The sequence below is a fragment of the Triturus cristatus genome, chromosome 4_1 (genome assembly GCF_964204655.1).
Source record: "Triturus cristatus chromosome 4_1, aTriCri1.1, whole genome shotgun sequence".
Lineage (NCBI taxonomy): Eukaryota > Metazoa > Chordata > Amphibia > Caudata > Salamandridae > Triturus > Triturus cristatus.
In genome coordinates, this window is record NC_140585.1 from 337652650 (window position 1) to 337677801 (window position 25152).

Sequence of the window (25152 nt, forward strand, 5' to 3'; positions counted from 1 at the left end):
TCCTTCACAACCAAACAACAAGGTCAAGCATATGAAACATTGAGACATGTTGACAGGTGTAGTGAGTGCCAATGGACATTTTCCCAGAGTAACAACTTGAATAATGTCATTTGTCACATGGCTATCCGTCACCTGATCACATAGTTGGCTACACATATGACCTACTGACTGTCATCTGGAGTGGCACACATGTCCACACCCAGGACAATGCATAAGCTAATGGGCCTGCAATTGTTTAGCAAAAAAGCCTAGCTGTACTGTGGGTTCCCCCTCATGGCAAGCCAGAATGTACCCACAGATGTCAGCACACAAAGTCACAACTGTGTAGCATCTGAACCACACACAGGTGCCAAAAATGTCCAAGCAGGATACATAATTGCCAAGAACTGACACAGGCAATGAAGCACCAACAGCAAGCACTGGCCAACATCACGGGGGCACTGCACGATGACTTTCTGTACTGCGAATCATCACACACAAGTCAGAACTGGCAATGAAACATCAGGGTTGAACATGTACGCCCCTCCCGCGCACACCCACCCATACCTGAGTCAATGTGACTGATACCAATCAAGAAGTGAAAGCTCTTATTCAGGGTTACAATAACTGTGCTTGAAAACTAGCTTCATTACCACGACATCACCTTGTAGGGCTGGCAAAACATATTGGTCACAAACAAACATCAACAGATTGTTGTGAATAGCCACACAGGCACTGCCCAGTGTGAGTATGCACAAGCAAACTGCTGTATTCCTGTCCAGTGGGCAAATGTATCACACATGTGAAAACTACTACCTAGGCCAGGGAACAATGCCACAGAGGCAGAGCCATTATGAACCCACAGTGAATGTGCACAGTGTTGGATGACAAACATGAGTAGGAGGGCAGGTTGTGACAGGGGACTGTAGTGTGCACACTGCTCCATGGTCCTGGAATGAGCTGACTGTTACAGGAGCAACCGTCCCGGCACTATGCATATATCCCACACATGCACATCATGTCTGAGGCCACAACATTGGTAATGCATGCAGCAAGTCTGTTCATTTGAAACCTCACACTCCTATGTTGGGACTCAGCATCAGTGGCAACAAATATGCACCCCCTAATGACTGTACAGGACACGGCACAGGCAGACCACCCCCACACATGATGCTGAAAGCAGTGTGCACCTTGATAAACTGGCAGCCTAGATGACCATGTGCAATAGTGATCACACACAGACCAGGTAACGCATGTCAAGGAGGGGAAGGGAGGAAGAACAGCACAGGTTGACTGTGGGGGAACAGGATATGCACTGCACATATATACCCTGGCAGTGTCTCCAGGCGACTGAGCAGCAACAAAAGCTGGCGACACACAACAAACACACATGTACCTACCCCCTTCCTGCTGCTGTGACTCCTGTATCCGCCTATCCAGGTCAGGGAAGACCACCGCCAGGACACACCGCATCTGGTGGGTCAGGCGCCGGCACCCGCCATGCTTGCGAGGAGCCTCCTCCTTCAGCATGACCCGGGCGATCCTCCGGGTCCAGCACCGGATGTCCTGCCATCTCTTCCTCACTTGTGGCAGGCGCCGACTGCGACCCTCCGCCGATTGCACGGCCTTGACGGCGTCCTTCCAGATCTTCCCCTTGTGGTAGGGGGATACCTGTGTGGATGACAAAGTGGGACAACATCACTACACCTGCACCATGTCACAGAGACACACATTTGAACATCTTAGATTTGTAGAACAGGGCATAGTATGCTGGCAAGTAATAGCACCTTAGTCATAGGGACTTTTTCCACTGGGGACGTAGCAATGCACTACATGGCATAGTAAGTACACAGGTGGCATGAGGGGTGCGAACCAAACCTACAATTCCCCATTGAGCCTCATATGGGGATGTCCCACACTATGTCCACCATTAGCATCCCGTATGTTCCTTGGAGACGTTATACACACATTGATGCCTTCATCAGAATCCACACACCATTACAGATGACTGTCAGGAAGGGTGACCTTCAATTCATGGGAGCCATGCAACATGTCATGTGGCCCATGGTGAGTCGACATGTATGCATGGTAACACAACATGCACAGGAGCAGTCCCCACATATCACAAACACGTACCACCCAAAAAATGCCTTGCTGCACTCCTTACCCCAAATGACTTTTCACCATGTCTGTGCATGTAACTCTGATCCAGCACACGTTGCAATACTCATGAGGAATAGCAGGAGGGCAATGATGACATGAGCAGACGACAGACGCAAAAACCTGGGGAGGACAGACACACAACAATTCAGCGAAGAGCTAGTAATCCGCAGACATGTACATGTACTCTACAGGAATGATGTTGTCACCATGCCCTTAACAAATTTAGTGTCCCAGCTAATATGTGTGGAATGACATCATCACTTGAATGACACATCAGAACACACCTCCAAGTCACTTAGCACACAATCAGCTCGACACACACATTGCAACACATGCCACACAAGGCTCAAAGCGTGCACACTCAGACACAGGGACTCACCATCATGAGAAGAAGTTGCGGATAAGCTGACTACGGATGTCCTCATCCTCATCCTCATCCTCACTTGCCCCGTGCCCGAGCCCTTCATCCTCCACGGGTGGATGATCCTGCTCATCCGGATCAAGGATGAGTGGCACGGCCTTCTCCACTGCCATGTTGTGCAGCATGCAGCACACAATGAAGATTTTGCAGACCTTCACCGGGGCATATGGGAGGGCCCCGCCGGTCTTGTGGAGGCACCGAAATCTGCTTTTCAGGTGTCCAAACGTCCTCTCAATCATGCGCCCTACGGTACCCCCAACGATAGTGATAGGCATGTACTCACGCGTGTACGGGCCGTACACGCGTCAGTACGGGCCCTACACACGCCCTCAGAGCGTGTGTACTGCGTTTCACAGCTTACACTGGTGATAGGAGGCGCACACGAAAGGAATGGAGGTGGCAGACTCGCACAAGGCTGTACATCAAGTCATTGTCAGTGCAGTCCTTCATGTGCAGGGCCTAGGTGTGTCAGGCAGTGATGTGGCACATGTCTCCTTATGTTGTGGCACAATAGATGTGTGATGAGCTGTTTACACATGTCATGTGTGATGGGGCACTACGTGGCACACTTCTCCTTCACACTTTGCACATGTGTGCATGTGCGACACACGTGTCAAGCACTGCATCACTGGTATGGCACAGTCAGCAACACCCGCAACTGTCCCCTGATGGCAGGTACACGGATAATTACACCTCACATGTGACTCCCAGTGTGCCACGATGTGACTATGTCATGTGTGTGTCATGTGTTCCCATGAGCTTTCCGTTGGTGTTCCGTCAACTCCATCCGCTGTTGCAGCATCCAACATGTGTATGTGTGCATTTGTGTATGACACACATATACGCACACCATGCCACATGTGGACTCCCACGTTACATGTGTCATGATGGTTCGAAGATGACTGCCTGACATGAGGCAATATCGTCGTTGTCTCAATGTCTGTAACATCAGTTTTTGACATGGACCCCTTAATGGAAATGTGTGTCATCTGTCCATTTCCAGATAACATGTGACCTGTGCGTCTAGACTACCGCCAGCTGCCTGTATGAGATGACATCCTTCTAATGCTGATATATGGATGTCTGTCACTCATGTAATGTGTCTGGCTTGTCACTTACACTGGCCAACAGCTATTTCATGGCATGTCACGTCAACATTGCCATGCAACTATTGTGGCTGGCTCTTCGTAGGAGCATCACTTGGCTGGCCCACGTGTCCTGGATGTATTGCACAGCACAGACTCTGTATTAAGCAGATGTGTATTAGCTGTTGAACATGTGCTCACCTCAGTGACATTGGTGTGGTAATGTACTCACTCTTCGTTATTCCTTCCAAATCACTGCAGGGCACCGCCTCTCCCCAGACGAATGCCAGACCTGGATGCCATGCGTGAACATGACAGCATACGCAGATACCGATTCTCGCAAGAGTTGATAGAGGACTTGACACGCCGGCTTGCACCACACCTCCAACCACAACACAGGTATCCTACAGCTCTGACCCCCAAGGTGAAGGTGATGGCAGCCCTACATTTTTTTGCCACCGGCACATTTCAATTGACCATAGCTGATGTCGGTGGGATGTCCCAGACTATGTTCAGCCATGTCCTGCATGATGTTATAGAAGCCATGTTGTTGCACCTGGATGAATTCATCCATTTTCCCACTCGTGAGCAGTTGACAGGTGCCAAGGGTGAGTTCTATGCCCTGGGAGGGATGCCTCATGTAATTGGGGCCATTGATGGGACACATGTGGCTTTGGTACCACCACAGGCACAGGAGGTAGCCTATAGAAACCGAAAACATTACCACTCCATTAATGCCCTTGTGGTGTGTCTTGCTTACATGCTGATTTCCCATGTCTGTGCACGTTTTCCAGGGTCCGCACACAATGCATACATCATGAGGCGTAGCAGGGTGCCAGAAATGATGCTGCAGCTGCACGCGGAGCGAGCATGTCTTGTTGGTGGGTATACTCTGTAAGTCCTGTGTTCAGCGCTATCTTTGTATCTTACGGCATCTCCTGACCCACTTCTTCACATGATGTTTCCATGTAGTGGACTCTGGCTATCCCAACATGCCATGGCTGATGACGCCTCTCCACAACCCCAGAACAGCTGCAGAACACCGGTACAACGACACCCATGGGCAGACGAGGCGCGTGATTGAGAGGACGTTTGGACTCCTGAAGAGCAGATTCCGGTGCCTCCACAAGACCGGCGGCACCCTCCTATATGCCCCGGTGAGGGTCTGCAAAATCTTCGTTGTGTGCTGCATGCTGCACAACATGGCAGTGGAGAAGGCCGTGCCACTCATCCTTGATCCGGATGAGCAGGATCATCCACCCGTGGAGGATGAAGGGCTCGGGCACGGGGCAAGTGAGGATGAGGATGAGGAAGAGGACATTCGGAGTCAGCTTATCCACAACTTCTTCTCATGATGGTGAGTCCCTGTGTCTGAGTGTGCACGCTTTGAGCCTTGTGTGGCATGTGTTGCAATGTGTGTGTCGAGCTGACTGTGTGCTAAGTGACTTGGAGGTGTGTTCTGATGTGTCATTCAAGTGATGATGTCATTCCACACATATTAGCTGGGACACTAAATTTGTTAAGGGCATGGTGACAACATGATTCCTGTAGAGTACTTGCACATGTCTGCGGATTACTAGCTCTTCGCTGAATTGTTGTGTGTCTGTCCTCCCCAGGTTCTTGCGGCTGTCGTCTGCTCATGTCATCATTGCCCTCCTGCTATTCCTCATGAGTATTGCAACGTGCGCTGGATCAGAGTTACATGCACAGACATGGTGAAAAGTAATTTGGGGTAAGGAGTGCAGCAAGGCATTTTGTGGGTGGTACGTGTTTGTGATATGTGGGGACTGCTCCTGTGCATGTTGTGTTACCATGCATACATGTCGACTCACCATGGGCCACATGACGTGTTGCATGGCTCCCATGAATTGATGGTCACCCTTCCTGACAGTCATCTGTAATGGTGTGTGGATTCTGATGAAGGCATCAATGTGTGTATAACGTCTCCAAGGAACATACGGGATGCTAATGGTGGACATAGTGTGGGACATCCCCATATGAGGCTCAATGGGGAATTGTAGACTCTCCGTGTGCAGCAAGGGGTGTTAGGCTCAACCCCTTCACTTGTGTGCCAGCTGAGTAGGATTTACACATCTGTGTGTTGAAGAGGGTGTCCAGTGTAGGTCACACATGGTCAGCCAAATGACCTGTGAGTCTGTTCCAATTGATGGATTTCCCTTAGTGTGAGGCTGAGTAATAAAGGTGTTTGTCACACTCCAAGGTGCCTCATCTCTGTCAATGCAGGTCTCTTGCCACTTTGCATGCGGCATATCTGGCATAGTTGTGGAAGATTATGCATAGGAGTCCATGTGTATTTTAGCAACATGCATGCAGTTGCTCATGGGTTAGGCTCCCTATTGGGCATGAAGTACATGGTCGTGTATGTTTTTTGGCATGTTGGTCCGCACAATGGGCCACCAACAGCTGCTGAGGGTGTGTCTCCTGTGCGCAGGTCGGCCTTCAGTTTCCTGATCCGGTGTCATGCTTCTTTGGTGATTGTGCATGCATTGTCTCTGGGTGTGCCATGTGACACTGGACACTCCTTACTTTACACACGCACCTGTTGCAGTTGTCCTTCTGACATCCTAGTCTATGTGTGCAAATTCTGTAATTTTGCAAGGAGATGCCGCCTGCTGCTGCGGCTCCTGCAGCAAAGGCCAACAGAGTATCCAGATTTGGCAACACACACGCCTCCAGGATGCTCCTCACTTCCTCCCTCCACCCATTCATTTTGCTGTCCTCAGCTTGTCTATGCCACTGTTGCCGCCACACGGTGCCAAAGGCTGGACCATCAGCACATGCAAGGTGCACATTGCACCACCATCCTGTCCTTGCATTACCCACATCACACTACAGTCTGATGTATCAGCCACACTCCGAGCTATGTCCATCCGCACATCTAACGCCTGCTGTCAGACATACCCTGGGCACACACAAGACACCTTTGCATGCTGAGTGTGCAACTCCAACTGCCTACACTGCGCTGTCCCGCCTTCCAGGCCCTGTCACACCAACCAGGTCACATCCCTAATACTCCCCACCAGCTCTGTAGCCCAGCAAGGGCATGGGAGTGGGACTCAAGGCTTCAGCATGTAGTATGGTGTCATCGTCTGGGACATGGCACAGGTATCATCTCTCAGCATGTCAATCTACAGAGTGTCCAGGACCCCCCTCTCCACCATCACATGCGCACAGCACCTCATCATCAGCTCGTATGCCATTGACAGCCAGGTGCTCCTCACCCTCAACAAAGACACAGACATTGGCAGTTCCATCATTCAAGTATGCATGAGATCCATTGATCAATGGCTGCACATGAGCCACCTGAGTCTGGACTTGTACAGGACTGAGGTGAACATCTGAGGATTGTCCCCTTCCAGCTGGGTCAAGTGCCTGTGTCCCACCCGCAAGAGCCCTGCACAAGCACCCAGTGGCCACACACACAAGATGGTGTGCATCATGTTTGGCTCGCTCACATTTGCCATGCTAGTCCACAGCATCTGTACCTCATGCTGCAACGCCCTCTGCATTATGCACATGATCCACAGATAGATCCACTCCAAGAAAAGACAGACCATCCTCAAGGTCCATGACAACATCCGTGTCAAATACTGCCCTGCCCTCTACGGAGCAAGTACATCCAAACTCCCAGGAAACTTGTCCACATCCAGGGGGCATCTGCACACCTCAGATTCAACACCCTGCGCCCCAGCCACCTCACCGTCCACCATGGATAGCTGGAATGGATCACTGTCTGCTGCAGGGTGACCTCCACACTCCCCACCCACACTCAGGAGGCAGTCCACAACCCCGACCCCAACCAACCTTGTACGTCTTTCATCCTAGGTCCCGTTGGGCCATCTCCGTGCATCCAACCTTGCCCTGGCTACCGTTCTTCACATCCACCGTACTCCAGCATACAGGACATTGTTCTCCCACCTGGCCACACATACCTGGGCCTCCCTCCCCGGGAACCTCCACATGAGCCATGACCTCTACGCCTTGATGATGATCTCCCAAATAGGTCTCTCCACACAGTTTAGCAAGCCCCCCCTCAGCAGCCAGAGGCCATTACAGGTGAGTGTTGTGCTCCATGCCTACATTGAATGATACCTTGTGACCCATGTGTGTCCTGTACCAGACTCTGATCCCAGGGTATGGATGGCTGGAGTTGGTTCAACACTCAGCCATAGTTTGACATTTCCACACACATATGTCGTTGAATGATGCAAAATGGCAGGAACGTCTCATGTCCAAAGTGAAATATTTATTTACGGTGGGGTAAGTGGTTTGGTAGATGCAATTGGGTGCTGCACCGGGGGAATAGAATCCAAAGTTCACAGGGGGAGATGGTATCCTTGGCATTGGAAGTCATCAGAGTCCAGACCACAGTGTTGGTCATCATTGGTCAAACTGTGACCAGCAAGTCCATGTGGCAGAGAATGTCATTGGATGAGGTGCTGCTGTTGTGCCAGAGGGCCAGGTGCCAGGCCAGGTGACCTGGGAGATGGGGATGGTCCGCTGACTCTCACGGTCTTTTCCGTGGATGACCCACCTTCCTCCGGGGACCCTCAGATGCAGGCCTTGACGATGCTGGGGACGCTCCGTCAGATGAATCCTCCTCCTCCTCCCTCCCTGTGTCTGGTGCTGGTCTACGCCTGGTGGCACAGGGAGGGTTTGCCAGGCTTTGGGCGATCTGACGGAGTGATTGGCTCACGTCCCTGTGCACCGCCAGGAGCTCAGCCAGTCTTACCTCCATCCGTCCTTGGTGTTGTTGATGACTTGCATGATGCTCGACCTGCAGGTTCTTAATGTCATCGAGGGTCCCCTGCATCTCGGAGAGTCTTGACACGACCTGGTTGATGCCTCTGGTGTCACGCCGGTATGAGTCCAGGATGTTGCGTATGTGTGACATACCGGGGTCCTGAGCTGGCTGGTCAGGTTCGCGCCTCTGCCTACCTCCACTCCCACCACCCCTGCCCACTTGAGCCTGGCCTGCCCTTGTGGGCACATCGGGTCTACGGGACCCCTGAGGGATGGCATTTGCAGGGTTGCCTGCCTCCTCCTGGGTGCCCGGAGAACCTTGTCCCTCCTGGTCAGACTGGCTCTGTTGTTCAGTGTGAGCAGGGCTCTTGGGTGTGTCCTGGGATGTGGCAGGACTGGGGGTGGTGGTTGGCACAGATGTACCTGACGCAGGTGCTGCAGGGGCTTGGGCACCAGAGGGTCCAGGTTGGTCGGGGTCATCCACGGAGTGGTGAGAGTCGTCGCTGCCGGTGGGATCGTCTTCACGCGGTGCCTGGGACTGTGATTCTTCCCCCCCAGTGTTGGGGGGAGATCGACGACGTTGCCCTGTGTGTGAGAGAGAGACAATGTTAATGGTGTTTCATGCGACATCTATGTTTCATACATATTCAAGTTGACACATTTCCTCCAGGTAGTTGGATGTGCCTAGCATTCCTCTCAATGTCCACTTGGGGATGGGTATGTTGCGGGGGACAGATTGGGATGTTCTCCTGAGTGTTTGACCTGTAGATTGTTTGCTCTGATGCTTATTTCGCTCTGGATCGGTCTTGTTGTGGCACATGTCCATTGTGGGAGTGTGTAAATCCGTTGCCTGCCCCGGGTGTGTGTGCTTGTGTTGGGGGGGGGGGGGGTTTGTGACCGGGCCTGCTGTTGTGTGTAGTGTGAGTTGTCATTGGGTCTCCCAGGTGATGTGTCTGTCCCCTCATGGTGCATGCTGGCATGACAGTGAGTGTGAGTTCCTATGCTAGATACCTGTGCTTGTGGAGTTGGTGTTTGAGTGTACAGTGGTCCCAGGAGGGCCTTGTGCTGCATACAGCAGGGCCAAGTGTCATCTACCTTGTCAGTACTTTGCCAGTCCCTGTGCATTGTGCATGGTTATGTACCTATGCCATATGGGCTGAGGGCATTGGTGTCTGCGTCTCATTTTCACAATGTGTTGTGTGGGGCCCACACTCCCAGCCTCCCGGACATCCAGTCTTGTGTTTGTGGTTGTTGTAGGTTTGGACATGGCCTTGCCTTGATTTGTGAAGGGTGCATGGTGACGTTAGTGGCATGAGCGTGGTTTTTGAGTGTGGTTGTTTGCGGTGAGTGCTTGGGGGAAGTTGGGTGGATTTAGTGTATATGTGGTGTGGACCCCATTGCCCCCATGTTACGTAAGTTGTTTGTGTACTCACCAGGCTCTGCGACTAGGGCTGGGCGTAGTTCGCGAAGTAGCACTTCGCTAAGCTACGCAAAGTGAAGTTCGCACTACGCGAGCTACGCGTAGCACTTCGCGAACTGCGTAGTACCTTGTTCGCACTGTGCCAGATGTCGTTTTCAATGATTGCACAGTGTGGACAAGCAACCGGCACTGTGCAATCATTGAAAATGGCATCTTGCACTGTGCGAGTTGTAGTTTTCTGCTGCTCGAGTAGATTTTTACTCGAGCTTCAGCTTTCTCAACGCGAACTGGTAGTTTCTCATCGCGAGCGGTCGCGAGCATACGCGACCACTCGCAATGAGAAACCTGACCTCCTCGCGTTGGGAATCTCGCCGGGAGGTTTATTTTCCATGCTCGCGATCGCCAACTTGAAGTTGCTGATCGCGAACAAGGAAAAAGTCTCGCCGGGATGTCATTTTGCTTGCTCGCGGTCGTCAACTTGACGTTGAGGACCGCGAGCAAGCAAAAAATGACCGCAGCACTACGCAACACTACGCTACGCGTGTTCGCACTGTGCTACGTGCAGTTCGCGTAGTGCGAAGTAGCGTGAACTTCGCAAACTACGCGAGCGTAGCGTAGTGCTTTGCCCAGGCTTATCTGCGACTCCTTCGACTCCGTGTACTCCCACCGGCGGTAGCAGGGCCATCACCTTCTCCTCCCAGGGATGGTAGTGTACGGGTCTGCGGGGCGGCCCACCTCCAGTGATGTTAGTCTGGGCATATTCTTCATTCATTTTCCTCTTGACCGCCCTGCGCAGATCGTACCACCTGGCTTGGCATTCATGCCTGGTCCTTCGGATGGGCGCAACAGCATTCACCTTGTCGACAATCCTCTGCCACATGGCAGATTTTTCAGCTATGCTGGTCTGTCTGACCAATGTTCCAAACACCTGTGGCTTGACTCTGATGACTTCGTTTACAAGGAGGTCCAGCTCCGCCGTTGTGAACTTTGGATTCTTGTCTGTGGGCATGGTGTGGGGTGTGGGTGTGGGTGTGGATGGTTGTGGGTGTGTGGGTGTGAATGTGACGGTGTGTGTGTGAATGTGAAGAGGGGGATGTTTGTGGAGGAGGTTGTGTGAAGGTGTGTGAGTGAAGCTGTAGTGGAGGTATGAGTGATGTGGAGTAGTTTCTATGTGGAGTTGTTTCTCAGTGGGGTCTGGCAGCAGTGGGTCTGTTGCAAAGGCTCATGGGTTGTGTGTGTGGGCCCTTTTTATTGGTCCATTTTTGGGTGGGGCTGTGTTTGAATTTTGGTGGGTGTGTTATAAGTGGTGGCTGTGATTTGGGGCCTCCGTTTGCCTGTTTGGATGTGCCAGGTCAGTCATTGAGATGTATTTTGTCATGTAGATGTGTTTTGTGGTGTTGTGCGAGTCAAATTGACCCTCCTTGTGCTGTTTTACAGTGTCCTGGTTCTGTAAGAGTCATGCTGGGTGAGGGTGCTGGGGTACGGTGTTGGAGTGCGGCACGTACATGCAGTGGGGGTTCGGTGCGTACACGTGCGGCCCTGGGGTACTGCGCGTACATGCGGAGGTACAGCACGTACATGGGGGGGAACGGCACGTACATGGGTGGAGGGGGGCATGTACATGGGGGGAGGGCGCGTACATGCGGTGGGGGTACGGTGCGTACAGGTGCTACCCTGGGGTACGGCGCGTACATGCGGAGGTATGGCACATACATGGGGGGTAAGGCACGTAAATGCGGTGGGGGTACGGAGTTTCCATGTGCGGCCCTGGGGTACGGCACGTACATGCGGAGGTACGGTGCGTACATGGGGGTAAGGCGCGTACATGCGGTGGGGGTGCGGTGCGTACACGTGCGGCCCTGGGGTGCGGAGCGTACATGCGGAGGTACGGCGCGTACATGCGGGGGTGATACGCCTACAAGGAGGGGGTACGGCGCGTACATGGGGGGGTACGGCACGTACAGGTGCGGGGCTGGGGTACAGTGCGGACAGGGGGGGTAAGGCATGTACATGGGGGGGTACGGTGCGTACATGGGGGGGTACGACGTGTACAGTTGCGCGGCTGGGGTACAGTGCGGACAGGGTGGTGTACGGTGCTGACATATTTGGGGTGGGGGGGCTGCACGCCTCGTACATGGGCATGAGTTTACCCGTGTACAAGTGTGCTACTGCGTTGGCTCCGTACGGGCCTTTTTACGTGCGATTGTGTATTCGGATGGACGGTCGGGATCGTACTTGCACGCTCGGACTTGTGTTTTACGATTTGCTTGTAAAAATGTCCGGATCACTCTCGTACACTTTTCCCGACGATATTCGGACGTGAACACTTTCCGACGCACTCTCGTAGACTTTTCCCGACGCTATTCGTAGATATTTTTCATGGACAAATCGTACTTGGCCGTTTGTACGGTGCTTCTCCGACTCGTACGTAAACAAATACGGATACGGGTCGTACGCAAATTATTTTTAACAGATCGGAATCGGCACCTAAGTATCAAAAAGAATAACTCATTGTCCCCATGAAGCCTCAGGAGACTCCATCAATTAAAGTCTATACTGCCTCCCAAGCAGCCTTTGCATTTGGTGGTTAACCAATAGCACACATTTGCATTCTTTCAGGTAGCAGGCACCCTGGTGAGAAAGCCTGTTTCGTCCTTAGCTCTGTGTCCCTCCCTGAGCTTCGGAGAACAGGAAAACTCCTCCCCACCCCAACCCCGCCCTCCTTTCACTTTTACACAGAGGTACTTCAAGGGCCACAATAACTGTTCAGGTATGGTAGATTTTAAATGAAAAGTATGGGAACTGCTTTTGTAAAATTAAAAAAGCATGGGGCATGTGAGTCGCCATAAATCCTGTCCACTTCGACCTCTATTTATATGCACAAGTCCCTTAAAATGATTCAAGTGGGTGACAGGGAGGAGGCTGGTGGGGTCATGTTCAGACGGAGCAATTTGATGATCTGGACCCCTGGGGCCTCAAAGTAACGGTCCAGGAGAAAGAGGAAAGTAGTGAGATCCTTGGATATCTTCAAGGTGATAGCCAAGAGGAAGTGGTGCAATATGGGGAAGTGTAGGTGTCATTTTTTAGATTACAAATCATAGTGACTGCTTCCTCTGAGAGATGCCTTCAGGAAGGTGGGGAGTTTTTTGGGCTTGTTTTCTAAAGGGCTTTTTAGTGCAGCAGGTGTAGTTGCATTGGGGCCCAGACTCACAACACCCGAATGATGGGGCCTAATGTTTTTGGTCAATTTCTGTTTTGGTTTGATATATTTGTACTTTTATAAGTCTCACATATAGCATGGAGGATCAGCTACAGGAAAAAAACCTGAAAGATCTCGGAAGCGCTGTCCCGGAGCTCACTGCTGCCCTTCCCACTCTCCCTATTCTTGCCATACATTTTTGGAGGGGGACCTGACTGCAAAATATTTTGCTTAGGTGGTGCTCAGAACAAAAATGTTTGAAGACCTCTGGTGTGGAGGGAGTTCGTTGCAGATTTTGGGTGCGAGGAATGAGAAAGCTAGGCCTCCTGTTCTGTTTTTGTGGATGTGGATGTGTGTGAGAAAGAGAGAGAGACAGCAAATAGGTATCTAGTGGGCTGGTAGATGGTAGAGGTGGCAGTTGAGCTATGCTGGTCCAAAGTTGTGCAGTGTCTTGTATGCATGTGGGAGGGGTTTGAATTGGCAGCGTTTGTTTATTGAAAGCCGGTGAAGATCCCTGAGGTGAGGCATGAGGTTGGTGCAGCGGGGGAGGTCTTGGATGAGTCTAGCAGCAGCATCCTGGATAGTCTAATGACGATAGAGGAGGTGGTTGGGTATTCCACCATAGAGTGTGTTGGTGTATTCAAATCTGCTGGTGATTAGGACTCGAGTGACAGTATGTCTGGTGCTCTTGGGAATCAATCTAAAGATTTTTTGGGAGGATGCATAGCATGTGGAAGCAAGAGGAGCAAACTGCTTTCACCTGTTGCGGCCATGTTGAGTTTCTCGTCTAATATGATCCCCCGGTTACATGCGTGGTTGACGGGTGATGGAGATCAGCACTTCTGTCTTATCCATGTTGAGTGTCAGGCACTTGGTTCTGATCCATTCTATGTGGATCATGCATTCGGCGAAGTTGGATCTGGTCGTGGGGGACTTGTCTGACATAGAGAATGAGCTGGATGTCATTGGTGTAAGAGATGATAGAGATACTGTGAAGTCTGATAATGTCAGAGAGTGGTGCCATTTAAATGATGAACAGGGTGGGGTTGAGGGATGATCCTTGAGGGACTCAGCAATAAGGTCCTTTGGCTCTGATGTGTAGGGGGAGTCTGATTCACTGTATTCTCCTTGTGAGTAATGAGCATATCCATTTGAGGGCGGGGCCCTGGATGCCCGTAGCATGTAATCTTTTGATGAGGCTGGAGTGTGACATGGGGTCGGATGATGCCAAGAGCTCTAGCAGTATGAGGGCAGTAGTTTCTCTTTGGTCAAGAAAGGTGCAGATCTAATCTGTGGCAGCAATAAGTGCTGTCTCCGTACTGTGATTGCTACCTACGCTGGACTGGGAGTAGTCAATAAGATTATGGTGATCCAGGTGAGTAGCTGGTTGATTACATTCTCTATTACCTTTGCTAGTTATTGTAGTAGGGAGAATGGATGGAAGTTGATCAGTTTGTTGGGGTCAGCCGATGGTTTTTTAAGGAGGGCTGAGACTGGACATGCTTCCACTCCTCACGGAAAGTTGTGGACTCATTGGAGGAGTTGATGTTGTGGGTGAGAAATTTGCTGATCACGGATCTTCCTAGGTTGTAGATATGGTGTGGACATTCGTCTGTGGGGGCCCTGGAGTGGACGGTTTTAATAATTGAGGTGTTGTCTTCCTCGGTGAGTATTCTCAAGTTGGTTAGCTTCCTGTTTGAGTGGTAGGTGTGCAGTTTACTGATGATGTCTTCAGAGTTTGAACAACATTACCGAGGCACACAAGGATGTCCAAGGTTGTAGTGTACAATCCAATGAAATAATCTTCTTTTGCAAACTTGAAGTTATGTGGCACGTAATGTATTCTTTCCACAGACATTCACATTCTTTGGTCAATGTGTTATATCAAGTATAGAAAGGCAGCCAACACTTGTTTCATCAAAAGACTTTCTCAAGGCTGGAAAGGACCTGCGTGGACCGATGTTTCTATGCTGAGCAGGGTGTTGGCTATCACACCCTGGGTGGCAGTTGTATGTACCATGAAAGCACCACATCAAAATATAATTTAGTTTGCATCTTGTATTGACTCCCCAGGAATTGTCTGTGCGTAATTAGAAGTGCAGAGTTATTGGCGTAGCCACCACTATTTTGTATAATGTCATCAGGGTTTGGTTGCTTTTTGAAGTTATTTTAGATCTTCTCGATTGTGTTGTTGAACTAATTTGAAAGGTTGTCGCAGAGTTCCTCGGAGAGGATGATGGAGTTGGTCGAGGAGCCTGGGGTAGTGAATTCCTTGCAAATATCTCTGTGCTGCTGTTGAAACTGGCTTCAATCTTATCCGTGAGGGATCTTCTCTTGGTGTTAGTATCGTGGTTCGTTCTCCAATTTCTTTCCAGCTGTTTGAAGCTTCTTTTGGAGTCCTGGAGTTATTACGTGTATGAAAAGACCCAGTTGTTGATTCGGCATTGTTTATAAGTTTTGATGGGTTGAAGAGTGTTGAGTGCAAGAGTGTTGGTGCAGTTGACTATCCATTGGTTGAAGTTGGTGAAGTCCTCAGCTACACTGTTGGTATGCTGGGTTGGCTTGTTTCGAGAGTGTAGAGCAAGTCTGTTTCCGTTATCGTGCACCAGTTCCGACTGGGTTGGTTGTTGTTGATTGGAGGTTTGGCTTGTGTCATGGAGATATTGAAATGGATAATGTAGTGGCCCGTCCATGTGAGTGGTGAGGTGGAGCAGTAGCCAATGTTGGTGCTGGAGGCAAAGAGTGCATTTAAAGTGTGTCTTGTGTTATGTGTAGGGTCCAGGAGGAGTTGGAAATGTCCTATGTTGTGTTGACTATCAAGGAGGTCAGAGGAGCAGTGGTCGGAGGGGTCTTCCAGGTGGTAGTTCTAGGAGTTGATAGTGAGGGGTTGAAGAAGTCTGAGATGAGGTTGCAAAATTTGCCTCACGGACCGCTTGGTCAGTAGGCTAGGGTGCCCTTCAGGGTGGGGGTGGTGTTTGCTTGCAGGTTGAAGTACATGTGTTCCATGAAAGGGGTCAGTGGGGGTTGTGCATTTGAAGGTTTCTTTGTAGGAGGCGGTGAGTCCCCCACCAGGTTTGTGGAGGCGATGCTGGCATGCAATTTTGTATCCTGCTTCGATGGCCACAGCAATGTTGGGAGTTAAGGCGGGGTCCATCCAGCTTTCTTTTAGGTTGCTGTAGGGTGTGTGGAGCCGAGTTGCTGCAGGTGAAGTGACAGTGGGAGGAGGAGAAAGGTCCTACTGTGCTGTTTGGTGCGCAGGGCAGCAGCGGGTGGAGGGGCATCCAGGGTCAAGCACATGGAGGGTAGCTGAGGAGTAGCGGCAGTGGGTGATCCGACCAGCAGTCCAGCCAGGAGCAGACAGGCTTGCCTCTGGTGTGTTTTCACGGGGCCAGCGACATGGTCATACAGCAGTCATCATTAAGAAGTTTCTGGGAGGGGGAGAGGGGGTCTCGGAGCGCACGGGGTGGTGGATGAGGTTAAGGGAAGGCGGGAAGAAGACACAGGGCGAAAACGCAGGAGGAAGATGTGAGAGAGCAGGTAAGGAGCGGGGGAGGAGGGAGTAGGAAGAGCACAGGAGGATGTTAACAGGCTGGGGGAAAGATGAAGGCACAAAGTGAAGTCGTACAACCTAAAGAAGCACAAAGTAAAGAGGTACAAAGCAAAGGCAAAGCATGAGAGAAAGAGGTACAAGTAATGGAAACGAGTGAGAGAAAGAGGCACAAAGCAAAGGCAAAGAGTGAGAGAAAGAGGCAAAGGAGTGAGAAAGAGAGAAGAAGGCACTGAGGCACGGAGAGCGGCCACAGTATGGAGAGCAAGGCTGGGTTCGAAAAATGTCTTAGAGGACCAGTCCCTGGTAAGTGGGGAGCTGGGGCCTAGTTACCTGCTCAATGGGATTGCACAGTGGCTGCCATTAAGTAGGTACTGGGAGGGGGAGGAGCACCGGGCGTGGGCAGGTCTAAGGGGAGGTGGAAAGAGACACTGGAAGAACACGCAGGTGGAAGACGCAGGAGAGCAGGTGATGGGGGAAGGCAGGAGGAGGAAAAGCAGAGGAGGGGGTTGCAGACCTGGGTGAAAGATGGAGGCACAAAATAAATAGGCACAGACCATTCCTTTAGCATTTGTGGCTGTGTGGGTTCCAAACCTTAGAATTGTTAGAATACCTATGCCCCATGGTGTTCTTCCCACTTAAATATAATAATAATGCACTTTCACACCACTAATTCAATTCTAGTGTTGATAACTTCTTAAAATGGTGTATTATCCGCCGTATTGGGACATCCCCCCAAAAAATCTTCTAATCCCTGATTACAATGTGATGTGATTGGTGTTTCCTACACAAACTGGGTCATAGCCTCCACCTCTCATTTCCAATCCACTTCGCCCGCCATTTTTAAATGGGCGTTAAATCTAGAATTGTTAAATTCAGTATATATCTGCAGAAACGGCAGAAACTGTTAGGGGTCAAAGTGATCCTCCCCCAGCCCTTCTACAGAGGGTTCTTGCACAGTGCCTCGGGTGCCAACTCCTAATCACACAGTTATTAGACCTTTTATGTGACCGAACGCCTTACTGAAGGGGTTTACACAGCAGGGCTCACAACCCCTGCATCCTCAACCACCGTGGCATACATGGCTCCCGGTTCTCCAAGCAATGACGGCAGGGTGCACGGGCCCAAAAATTAATCCATATAGCAAAGGTATTTTAAAGTGACTCTAACCCTGCGGTTATTTACAAACGATGCTCCAAACAGGCCAGATGAGACTGCATTCATTAAATCACTATATATAACTCTTAAATAAATACATAAATAAATAATCAGAAGCATCATGTTCAAGATACCAACATCAAACCTCATAGCAGAAATAAGCGCTGCAAATTAAAATACAATGGTGCTGATTTAATCAAGCATTCTTGTGTTAACAGTGAGTGAGTTTTTATTGCCCTGGAACTTCTTTTCAGTGACTTTTGCACTGACTTACAGGTAAGTGAAACTCACAATGAACTCCAAGAAAAACACAAACGCAGGACAATAAGCCTTAAGGAGTGGACTACATTTGCATTCTTCGTGTAACTTAACTCTTTCTAAAATGTATACCTCTTGACTGGGGGAGGGTCTCTTGGAGAGCATCTGAATCCAAAATACCACAGTAATACATTACAAAAGGTTAAAGAGATAATTTAGACAACTATAAATCACATGGCAGGGCACAAAGCATGCACGGTTCTTCCCTGCTCTGTTTACTGGCCCCTGGTGATTGATGGGCGGGCAAGTGGGAGCATAATATGTATATTTCAGTGCATTTTAGTTCTGGCTTACTGTATACTTAGATTGGACTTTGGCTCCACCCAGAGAAGTATTACTCTCTCACAACATGCTATTAGATGTTTGGAGAACTATTTCACTTTCGAGGAAGTGCTTCCTTGGAATGCATGAGGAACTATTCTACTTTGAAAAGTGCAGTCAATCATCACACTTTAGCCACAGTTATTACTTTACCTCATATACATTCCTTTCAGAAAGGAATCATTTTTGCTACTTTATGTTCCCAACATTGGCAAAGCCAATAAGGTGAGCTTGAATGTGACAAACATCATTTATGAATGCATGTGTTTGCATGCATTGGTACTTTAATGCCAGCTCTATTGGCTTTGCCAATGCTTGTTAATAAAGCTACTAGAGTAAGACCTATGATTGCATGTTCCTGTGTAGCTGTTGTGGGGCATGGGTCGCGCTTTGTTTCCAATTAGTTAGTGCCCTGAAAAGAGTTGTCCAGTGTCCCCCTGCTGTGGTGTTCCACTTATGCCACACAAGGCCAGTCTGAAGGAACACATGGCGCAGGAACAGCTGAGAAAAGGGCCACACAAGGGGAAGAGCGCGCCTCGGCTCTGTGGACTTAGCAGAAAGGCGTATCAGGCGTGCGCATGTATTGCTTCTCACCTGCACCCAGTGACAGCTGACGGCCTCCACTCGGAATCAAGTAAAAGGGCTCACGTGTCATGAGAGGTTCTCCTGGAGCTAGAGTGCCGAAGCAGAAGCAGTGATCCCATGAGCTGTCACTGCGGCAGCTTCAGGAGGGGCCTGCCTCTCGCTCTCACGCGTGATGCGTCTGGGAACAACTGCACCGCCCAGGCCAGGCCCTTAAATGTAACTTAAGTCCACAGACTCACTTTTCATCTCTATTTACTGACCCTGCCTGAGGATTCCTTCTACATGGAGGGCCAGCTGCCTCTTTCAATCCATGTGCCATGGACCTCGACAAATCTGACATGTGTCTGTACTAAACCTTGAGGGCCTCATTTACAATATTATGCCGTAGGGCATCGCTGCAAGCCTTCCTGCTGCGACGCCCTACGGCAAAAGAAAAGGGAAGGAATGCGCTGTATCTATGAGAGACAGCACATTCCTGTCCTCTTTCCCTGCCCTGGCACTCAATTGGCTGCCATGCGCCAACACGGGCACCCTTGTGCAAGGATGTCTGCGTTGTAGGGATGATTGTTTTTGTGCATGAAGAGACACCTTCCTGCACAAAAACATCGAAAGGAGGAAATTTCTTTCTTTATGTGTGGGCTGCTGAATGCAGCACACAGGGAAAAGGAAAAAATGAGGAGAAATAATGTTATTGCTCCACGTCGGGCCTGCCTTACGAATCCCCTAGGGAGGGGTAGGCTGTGGAAATGTGTCAAATGCCATGGGTGTTATGAAAGGGACACCCACCGTAACGTCCATGGCCCGCCTCCCCATCGTAGTGTGAGGCAACACAGTGACTTACGCAGCATTGCCTCACTCCATGCCTACAAGGCCATTATAAGCCATGTAGGGTTGCTTTATATGACCTTGTAGATATGGCACTGCACTATGTGCTGCCAGAACATCAATAAAAGTGACGTTCCTGCGGCGCTAGGGCCTTGTAAATGAGACCCTCAGGGCCACCATGGTGCAAGGGTGCCTGCGTTGGAGCATGACAGCCAAATGAGTGCAAGGGCAGGGGAAGAGGACAGGAATGCGCATATAAATTAATAAAACGAATTTCGTTGCGTGCACTGCATCGCATTTAGGGATGCAGTGCACGCAACAAAATTCGTTTTATTAATTTATATGTTAATTTACCTGTAAACCTCCGTAATCCATAGTTTACTACCCCCCACCCTGCCCCTCCCCACGTCACCGCCTTGCAGTTACTCCTACTACCGACCGCGGCTGGGGACAGGGAGTACTTGCACTTCCACATTTACATTTCAAGCACTGACTATTTGCACTTTACAATGTAACAAACTAAATTCTAACTTAAAGCCTTTCGATCCAGAGGTTTCACAATTGAGCTGAGATGTTTTCCAAATAAAATAAGGTTTAACCACCCTGGGGTCCTATTATGTATAAGATGCACTTTCCTTGGTTGCACCTGGTGCACCGTAAAACAAGTGCGTCGGGCATAAAGAGGGAATGTGGGAGTGGAAAAGTGGGAAACATGGAAAGTGTGCCATATTACATACAATGCGCTACCCCCAGGTCAGCCACAAACTCGCTCTACCCTGGGGGCAGCACATTCAGGTGAAAAACGGAGGGGCTTTGAAGAAGCCGGTAGCCCGCCTGCACTTTTAAGGGAGATTAGAGCTCCCCTTGCATGTGGGTGCAGTGAGTGACTGCACCCGCCTGCAAGGGGATGTCTAAGGAGTCCATGGGAGCCCCATTTCTCCCTCCAGAGGGCTGCCATCAGGGGGCGCACTGTCAGTGCACCTCATGACAGCGTCTTTTTCCCTGCCTCTGTGTCTATAAAACAGCTCAGGCACAGAGGCAAAGGGATTTCCTCATTTGCATGGGGCCATGCCCACATGCAAATGAGGGAACGCCCTCTTGAGAAAGTGTTGGTGCTGTATGCGCGCCAGTGCTTTCAGTATTACAGAAGTGGCTGCAGAAACGTTTGTGGTCCCTTCTGTAATGTCAAAGTGCTCAGAGGGCGCACAAAGCAGGCACAAGCGCCTGTAGCTCTCCCGAGGCACTCTGTATAATACGGCCCGTGATGTTTTTTAGTTTTTAAGAACTGCCAAGCGATTGTTGATGGGTGCGGTTAAACTACAGGACCACTCATATCAGGGCAACCTATCTTGCGAGATTTGGCACAAGATTTGTCATGAAAAAGCAGTCTCTGAAAGCCATGCCCACCAACCGCATGCCCATTGATGGTGCGTCCTGATGTTGTGGGACACAAAACAGCGAGCTCTCTCCCACCACATATGGGGAGGCATTGAAAATGCAAAAGCCCCGGAGGATGTCAATGAAGACATTGGGACCAGGGACTGACTTTTCCTGGGAACCTCTCCCGACTGTCACGTTTCAGATAGCATGGTGAGGACTGTTCGCTTCTTAAGATAAGGGAGGAGGCCACTTTCAGAGCCTTTTTTCACTGCATTAAATGAGATGAGAGAGGGGATCCCGCATGTTGAGTGACTGGCATTCGGCTGCTCTGCTGTGCTGATGAAGTAGGAATCTGGGTTCATGGATCGTCTAAAAAGAATCTCAGAATTTCTGAAAGAAGGAGCTAATTTTGTGAAAAAGTAGACCGCGTCTGTAAGAGCGATGGATCTTTTTAGCGTAGTATAGCATAAGACCTCGGTGTTTGAGGTGGCATAGAGTCATCCAACAGAATAAATGAAAAGTAATTGAAAGTCGGCAGTATAAATGTTATACAAGATCATTCTGTTGCACCCACTGAAAATGGGGTGGTGTACATATCTTAGAATCACAGGCAACTAAGAAAAAGCATTCAGAAAGGTAAGCGTTTAATCATTTGTAAGATTGGTATGTGATGCCAATGAGTTCCTAGAAGATTGTAGTGTAAGATGTTTGTCAAAGGCATCAATAGGTCCAGGCTTACCAACATAAAAGAGAGGTAAGTATTGTAGGAAATGGTGATTGTACATTTTTTGATTAACACCTGAAGCAATAAAATAGTATGGACTCCCACAAAGATAGTAGACCAGTGCCTTGTTAGGAAAATATACTTTCAATGAGGAAAGCTGATCTAACTCCTGGTAAACATGGGATAAAACATGCTTTTCTCCAGAGAATTGCAAGGAAGGCATTTGAGTAGTACCAAATGAACATTAAAGCCAAGAAACCAATCAATACTTTCTCCCAATAATTTACTAACATGAACAATGAATGATTAAAACAAGACCAAAACAACGAACATTGGATCAGGAGCTATGGTTGTTTAGAAAAAAATTCCCATTGGAATGGGGCTTTAAAGGTAAATACCAGTCTATATATAAGAACAAACACAGCTACCGGAGGTAACTATTACTTCAAAAAGGAAAAACAAAACAGTTACAGGCAAGAGACCTGGCCTTAACACAGTGATTGCTGATAACTCATAATCCAATCTTAAGAAAATTCTTGGAGCTAAATCAGCCATTATTTGCAACACCTCATTTTATTTTTATTAGAAATGATTTTGGGAAAAGTTGTCTTGGGCTTTTTCAAAATTGGAGGACCTTATGGGTCCAAGGGCTGTCTTCTTCAAATGAGGGATCTCTCCTTAAAACTCAGCACTAGATTTGTCTGAGGCAAGGTCCTGTTCGGTTTAGTGTGGAGAGGTTGATTGGGAACAGACCACATCAAAGGCCTTCCTCGTCTGCCATTTACTTTCTACTATCAACATGTTCAACATAACATCAACATGTTTAACATGTTCAACTATCAATATCTTCAACAATCCGGGAGCGCCAGCAGTGGATGGGCTCCAATGAGGTCCTTCCTACTCCTATGCCTGCAGACGGAGCCTATACCTCCCTCCCAGGAAAGGCATTTCATACTTCATCGAATAACTTGTACCTGTCATTGGAGAAAGGGGTGTCTGATAACAACTGAATTAATGACTGTTCTGGTGTTCCGACAGATAAACGCACGTTTTCCCACACTGAAGGAGAATCTCCGTGTACCATATTTAAGAAAAATCTCTGGTTGCCAATCAATTTGATTTTTTTAAAATCAATATTGTGCATTGGCATTCAAATGATTTTTGCAGGTATTTCCAGAGGGACTTGTGAAATTTATGGATTTTATTTTCAACATGAACTACCATAGCCTTTTACAGGTAAGGAGTATGTTGTACCCTGTCACTGCAGAGACGCACCTATTTAATTATGAGGCATGTTTTTTCAGGTTGTGCACCCAGATCTTGCAGGCTTGAAAGCCCTACTTATAGTTGACTTAGCTAATGTCAAAAATAAGCTTTTAAACAGGTCTATAACGGTCTCCTCTGGCACGTGCAGCTGTAGCTCTGCTCACAGAAGTCCAGGGCTAGAATGGCAGGCGTGGAGTACTGTTTATATAGTAATTTGTGTGTGGTGTAAATCTACAGTACAGCCCACATGTGACATTCAATGTGTATGCCACAGGTGCACACCCATTTCCATATTACCATAGCATTACTTGACAGGTAAATATGCCAGTTACTATGAGCTCATAGTATAGCAAGCCTATGCACACGCTTCTGTCAGTAATAACTTATAGTGAGCATTCAGTAAACTCAGGAAAACATTCAATATACAGATATATAACAGAATGAGAGTAATACGTGTAATTGTAATACTCCTGTTCCTTTAATCCTAAAATTGTCCCAGTGTATTGTGGAGTGACCACCTCCCTCCAGGTCATTATGGGCACTGTTTCCAGCCCAAGGATTTTGTGTGATAGTCTAATGCATGCTGGGTGTCGTAGTCTTCGTTCACTTTCATTGAGCTAATTTAATCATTAGTAGGTGAATAGTTCAATACTGGAGACAGTTTCCTTAGTGTCCTGGAATAATGCGGTCATCCTAGTGATTTACCTTGTGTTGCTGTCTCCTATCATAACTGGGTATTTCCTTCACCCGGTCTCTGTGTATTCCCTATTCATGTATTATATGTCCTGAAGTCTCAATGTCATCAGATGTCCTGTATCGGTGTTAGTGTATCCACTTTTCGTGATCTTGTCTTCTATATTCCCTGTCTAAATATTTGTGTGTTCCTGTTTTGTTGTTAGTCTGTCTGTTTCAGTGCCCCTGCTCAATGTGTCTCCTCATTCGCTTGTTACTTTCGATTGTGACAAATAGATCAATGAGCATTCAGTACCTGCAGAGAACAAGTCTGAATGAAAGTGTTGCAGGTGGCTCCCTTCAGCTTTGATAGTGTCTGCAGTTGATTTAAAGAGGACAGAACAGGATGTGTAATCCTTCTAGCAGGACCTACTGCCTGGGAATAGCTGCCGAAGGTCCAGTGCATTCCTATATTCAGCTTTGGTGCCGCAAGGCTATGATTTCTCACATGGAGGAGAATCTCATCTTCCTGTTCGTCTTCCAGGAATTTGAGCCTGGCTGAGGGGCCACAAGAATACATGTGAGGGTAGTGCATTGAGGAGCCCTTCCAGGTAGAGTGATAAGCTAAGTGCAAGGAGAGGATAGAAAGTCAATGCATTAGTGATGGTGTAGCCAGGGTCTCAGAATCCATAACTATAGGAGGCTGGCTTAGTATATGGTGCGCACGTATCTAAGTGAGGCACCTTGCACTAATCCAGACAAACCTTATGGTGATTATAGTGGTCTTAGACAACCATAGAAAGCTCTCTAAGTGGTAGCTGTGGAGAGCAGCCTTCAGGCTTAGTCCTGAAGGAGTGTAAAGCAGCTTGTATTACCAGTACTAATCATATAGTGTAGGTTAAGTGAGAAAGAACCCCACAGTATAGTTATAAAATTATGTATTTATTATAAACACTCACAAACACATTGCAATATCTCCTACCCGGAGGTATAATCAGAATACACAAAATACTTCAACAATAGAACACATAAATAGCAAAAATACACAGTGGTCTCCAGAGGTAGACCAAACCATATACTAAGAAAGTGGAATGTGAATCACAACCTAAGTCGAGACTGGACCCAGAAGTCGTAGAAGGGCTGGGGACCCAAGGAACCACCCAAGGTAAGTACCCCAGAACCCCACAGAGGCCTTGTGCAGAGTGGGTACACAACTGCATGCTCAATTCAAGTCAATGGGTAAGTCGTAGCTGCAATTTTTAAGAAGAAGGACCCTTCCCAGAGGGACCTGAAGAAACCGAGTGGAAGATGGGTTGTTGGAGAGT

At 48.9% G+C, this 25152-nt stretch overlaps 1 long non-coding RNA gene across 1 annotated transcript in view; it reads right to left on the reverse strand.

The window, feature by feature from the left end:
• LOC146854911 (uncharacterized) overlaps positions 1 to 19140 on the reverse strand; it is a 189642-nt gene extending 170502 nt beyond the window's left edge. The window contains exon 1 of the long non-coding RNA XR_014980765.1: positions 18970 to 19140. This is a non-coding gene — a long non-coding RNA (uncharacterized LOC146854911). The remainder of the gene's footprint in view (positions 1 to 18969) is intronic.
• Between the last annotated feature and the right edge of the window lie 6012 nt (positions 19141 to 25152).